Source organism: Gavialis gangeticus, unplaced genomic scaffold, assembly GCF_001723915.1.
Source record: "Gavialis gangeticus isolate Ggan-Ray unplaced genomic scaffold, GavGan_comp1, whole genome shotgun sequence".
Lineage (NCBI taxonomy): Eukaryota > Metazoa > Chordata > Crocodylia > Gavialidae > Gavialis > Gavialis gangeticus.
Genome location: NW_017729022.1, coordinates 164,833,182 through 164,838,529, shown reverse-complemented (window position 1 = coordinate 164,838,529; position 5,348 = coordinate 164,833,182). Strand labels below are relative to the sequence as shown.

Sequence of the window (5,348 nt, the reverse complement as noted above, 5' to 3'; positions counted from 1 at the left end):
TCAGGCCGGGAAAGGCCGCGCCGCCGCCGCTACTTTCCTCGGCCGCAGCCGGGCGGAAAGTGCCATGGCAACGCGCGGCACCTGGAGGACGGCGCGCCACGCGGAGCAAAATAGGCCGTACGCTTCGCGAGACTATCGAGGGGTGGCAGGGAGAGGCGGGGCTGAGAGGCGCGGGAAGGCAGCTTCCCAAAGGCCGCGCCCCGCCCCCAGTGCTGCCAGGTGCACGGGAATGACCGTATTTATTCGGCATTGATTTACCGTATTTATAAGACAATTTCACCCATGTGGATCAATACCAGTAAAAGTGCTCAAAGCTAAGAATCGGAGCTCGTGGCAAAGGGGATCCTTTTTTGTTAGACCAACTAGATATGGGCAAGAAAAAATTCTTTTGTTTTTTAAATTTAAATACTTAAACATTTAACTTCCAAATTTAAATGTATTCAATCCAATTTTTTACCCTCAAGTGTCTAGGTGGTCTAAGAAAAGAGGTCGCCTCTGCCACGAGTTCTGATTCCTTTTGCCTCTAGGCCAGCAGTTCCCCATCTGTGGTACCCGTACCACCAGTGGTACGCAGACAACCTGTCAGTGGTATGTGTTAACAGATTTATTAGAATGACTTTATATGACAAAAATGAGCTGGTAGCACTTCAGGTTGAATTGAAAAAATCAGCTGGTGGTACTTAAGGGTGTATTGTTTTAAATTGGTGGTGCGCAATCTGTCAGAGTTTGGGAACCGCTGCTCTAGACCAATATGGCTACGACCTCCTGGGGTCCCTTCCAACCCTAATTTTCTATGATGCTCTGAAAAACCTGGATACCCAAAACCTCTGATAATTTCTGAGGCAGCTAATTGATGCAGTATATGCTAAACTCAAGTCACCCTGAGGGTATTTTAACTGACTTTTAGGTTTGAGGTTTTTTGGGCCAGGGGTTGAATTTTTCGTGTTCCAGGTCAAATCAGCCAAATCAGTTCCGCATCCTCTTGATTGAGCAACACTCAATTGTTCAAACACCACATGTGGCACTACAACCGGCAAGTATCCTTTTCAGTCTGGGGCTTCAGATATTCCTAAATCCTTTGACGGGCATCCTAGATCTAGGCCCAAGCCTGGAGGTCTTAGGGTTTGGATGCCCCAAAGTCTCACTTGCCCTCAGTCAATGGCCACAGGAGCAAATTACGGAGCAGTTTCCCATTTCCATAAAGGAGGCATGTAGCCAAGATCCTCCTCCTGGAAGCTGCCCACTGGGAGGCTACACCAGGCTCTTCCAAAGTGTCCTGTCCACAGCGCATTGGACAGGGGTACACCTACTACTACACAATGTCATTCAAATCCATCTTAGCTGGGCCAACAGACCAGTGCAGCAACTCCTTTTTTTTTTTTCCTTTTTTTTTTTAAGAGAGAGAATTTTTCATGTTCCAATCTAAATCAATTCCAAATCCGCGAGTCAGTCCAGAACCATAAATGGCTCTGCAACCAGCAAACATCCTCCACCCCACCTGGGGCTTCAGATGTTTCCAAATCCTTTGGCAGGCATCCTATGTGCAGGCCCACCTGGAGGCTTGGGTTTAAGGTGCCCCCGACCTTTGCTTGCCCTCAGCCATAAGACTGCAGGAGCAAGCTAGGGAGGAGTCTCCCATTTCCATAAAGTGAGCATAAAGCCAAGATCTTCCCACTTGAGTAGCAAGTGGGAGGTTGACTATGTATCACCTCCACAGGTACTACCCCATGGCAGAAAAGTGGTTATCTCCGGGTACGACTAGGAGAACCACCCTGGTGGTCATGGTATTTCCTCTACACTTTTTTTTTTAATTTAAATTTTCCTTGGTTCAAGCCAAATCAATTCCAAATCCATGAGTCAGTCCAGAACCATAAGTGGCCCTGCAACCAGCAAACATCCTCCACCCCCATCCGGGGCTTCAGATGTTTCCAAAGTCTTTTGTTCTACATGCATGCCCAAGCCTGGAAGCTTGAGGTTTGGATGCCCCAAGTTTCACCTGCCTTCAACCATATGGCCACAGGAACAAGCTAGGGAGAAGCCTCATAAAACGGGCATTAAGCCCCAACACCTCAGCAGTTACTAAGCTATTCCAGAAAAACAGTTATCCCTGTGAGCCTTAAGAAAAACTGCCTTCTTGGACCCAGATACATGGTGTTTCCTCTTAGGTTTGCTATCTCTCTTATGACTGCTTACCTCAAAGCAATGCTTCAACTTTGTCTCAATTCTCACTTACTCACTGGCAACTTACAGTAAGCAATATAAAGTAAATAAGAAGACTTATATGCATACTTATTTGCATTTTTTTTCAGTATATGATAGTTTTTCAACAAATACAATCATTTTGAGCTTGCAATATGATAATTTCATATTTAAGACCGGCAACACCGGCTGGGGCTGCCTCGCAGGGTTGTGGCATAATGCGACTTAAGATCAATGATGAATGTCCACAGCCAAGCTGTGAGGTGAAATTCGCTTGAACAAAAGGGCCTCTCTAAGAGTCCTAGCACCATTTAAATTCAGCGTTGTCATTCTAAAAGAGCAGGGTAGACAAAGGGGTAATAAATTTGCATTAGAAACTACAACCCCTTTATGCTGCAAAGGATGGGTATCTGCGTGTTTCAAATGGGCCCACACAGAGAGACAAACTGATCGTGTGAGTAGGAATGAAGTGCCTTGAAAACCCTGAGTGGTGTATGTTGTTGTAGTGAGTGCACATTTCAATCCTCAGCTAAAATTGCATCCAAAGAGGGGTCTACTTGGAGTTAAGGAGTTGCTCCATCCTCCCAAGCACCACAGAGCTTCCCAAATAAAGAGTGTAATTATGAATTTCACCTGACTACACATAACTTGGCCATAACTTGACAGTACACATCAGCAGAACCATTTCCATTAGGGCTGTGCAAAGCTTTGGGTGCTGATTTGATTCTAAGGAGATTTTGGCTTGATTCGGCAGCTGAATTTCTGAATTCAAATTGAAACAGGAGACCAATTAAAAGGTCTGAATCTATTTGAAGCTCTCCAAATCAATTCAGAAAAGATTCCAAGAGCTTTGGAGATTTTAGAATCCCTGCTGGCTGCTGCAGGGTGCTGGACCCAGACTCTGTGCTGGTAGGTGGGGGGTGGGGGACTGAAAGGGGAGAGGGAACCATGGGGGGATCCCTGCCAGGCCCCATCCCCTGCCTGCTCCCCTAGCCCTCCTGGGCACCCCCTGATCCCCACCTGCTCTCCCAGATCCCTCCATGGCTGCCCTGCCCACCCCAGCTCCTGGCTCTTTAAAAAAAAAGGAAAAAAAAGCCTGCACTCACCATCTGCTGCAGCAGCCGTTGGGGCTTCTGAGGGCTCGTGGCAGAGCCCCCCATGCAGCACGGGACAGTGGGGGGCAGCGGTGATTGCCCCCCCCCCCCCAGTCTGGCAGCAGCTGGTGAGTACCAGGCTTTTTTTTTTAAAGAGCTAGGAGCTGGGGCTGGGCAGGGTAGCCATTGATGGGGCTGGGAGAGCGGGTGGGGGATGGGGCTGATTTGGCCAATTCAGCAGTGGCCAAATCAATTCAGGACAGTGATTCGAATCCCCAGATCAAATCACTGTCCCCCAACTCGGCCAAATCCAAAGTGAATACTAGCCACTTTGCACAGGCCTAATTTCCATTAACATCCAACTTAATTTGAAGGCATGCCTCCGGGGAAAGTCATTGTAAAAAAAGGCTACATAGAAATTGTAGTAATCACATAAGGAAACTTCCTACCACTGTATCTTTGTGGTAAACAGACACATTTGCCTTAATTAGTGGTCATTTACAGTAGTACAATCGTTATTGCTAAAAGCCACTCACTCAAACTTTAACTCACTGAAACATCAACATCAATGTTGGCCTTCTGCTTGGAAGTACTGTACTACAGTCAGTACATGTTGTACCTAATATTACTGCATCAGAAGAAAATTTAGAAAAGTATCTGACTTTTTTGCAGTTGGTTCCCATACATCTGACAAGACTTTGTGTGTAGTCAGTTTTAGTATTCTGTACAGACCCATAGCATAAGAGACTTCTGCAGACATGGAATTACAGAGTTCTGTGATCCCAATGCAGAACTGAGTCCTTAATTGTTCTGTTTCCCCTGTTGTTCATGTGGCTTTTTACATAGGAGCATGGGAGAGAAAAGCATTGTAAACATAGGAATTTGTGACTAAAAACACAAAAAAATGGTAGGCAGAGTTCAGGGCCATTGTAGGATCTGAAACTATTGTAGCACTCTTTTTTTTTCTTTAACTGGATTGACTGGATTCTGGGGAGCTTCCCATGTTGATTGACAGTGGCAGGGTTCCTACCTTATAAGCTTAGTTTTGCTCACCACTAAAAATTGTCTTTGTTAGTATCAGAAGTTTTAGGAACATAACTTAGGGCTCAACAGAAGTGACAATTTTCTCCCAATCTGGCCATAAAAAGTGGTCTATGTCCATGACCAAACACAAATGCACGGCTGCAGACCACTTCAAAGATGGCCAATTGGTAGGGCTGTGCAAAGCTTCGGTCCCTGATTCAATTCAATGGAGATTTGGCCCAATTCAGTGGCCAAATCTCCAAATCCACATCAAATCACAGGACCCTTTAATCTCTCCAAATCAATTTGGAGAGATTTAGAAAGATTCGGTGATTCAGACATAGACACAGCTTTAAATGTTTTTACTATATCCCTCTAGGTAGCAGGTGGATCATGAGTGATGCAGTGCTGGGACGCATGGAATGTCCCACAGAAGCACAGCAGGCTTCCCAGCACACTCGGCAGCAGGCTCAGAAGTGGACCAGAAGCACTTCCTATCCATTTCCGGGTCTGCCAGGGAACACACTGGGGAGCTTCCCCCCGGCCTCCAGGCTTGGTGATTGGTGCCTCCTGGGTCTGGGGAGGCACCCGGGGTCCCCCTGCAGCCAGTCACTGAGCCGGGAAGGCATGGGCAGCCCCCCAGCGCACTCAGTGACAGACCCAGAAGTGGACCAGAAGTACTTTGGGGTTCACCATCAAGCATGTGGTGAACCCCACACTCCTGTGGGATGCTCCATGTGCCCCAGCATTGCAGTGATCAGGAGCTGCACATGGTACCTCAAGGTATGTAGAAAAAACTTTTGAAGTTGTGTCTATGTTCGAATCGCTGATTCTCTGAATCAACATTGAATCTTCAGATTCGGATTCAGCCAAATCGAATCAGGGACAGTGATTTGAATCAACGAATCGAATCACTGTCCCTGATTCAGGCTGAATCCAAATCAAATAGGGCCCACTTCGCACACCCCTACCAATTGGGTGAAAGTCAGAACCAGCAGTGCATGAGGGATCTGATGAAAACATTTCAAAACA

The 5,348-nt window shown here is 46.7% G+C and overlaps 1 protein-coding gene across 1 annotated transcript in view; it reads right to left on the bottom strand.

Annotated features, from left to right (window-relative positions):
* KCTD3 (potassium channel tetramerization domain containing 3) overlaps window positions 1-5,348 on the bottom strand; it is a 92,078-nt gene that overhangs the window by 59,842 nt on the left and 26,888 nt on the right. The window lies entirely within an intron of this gene.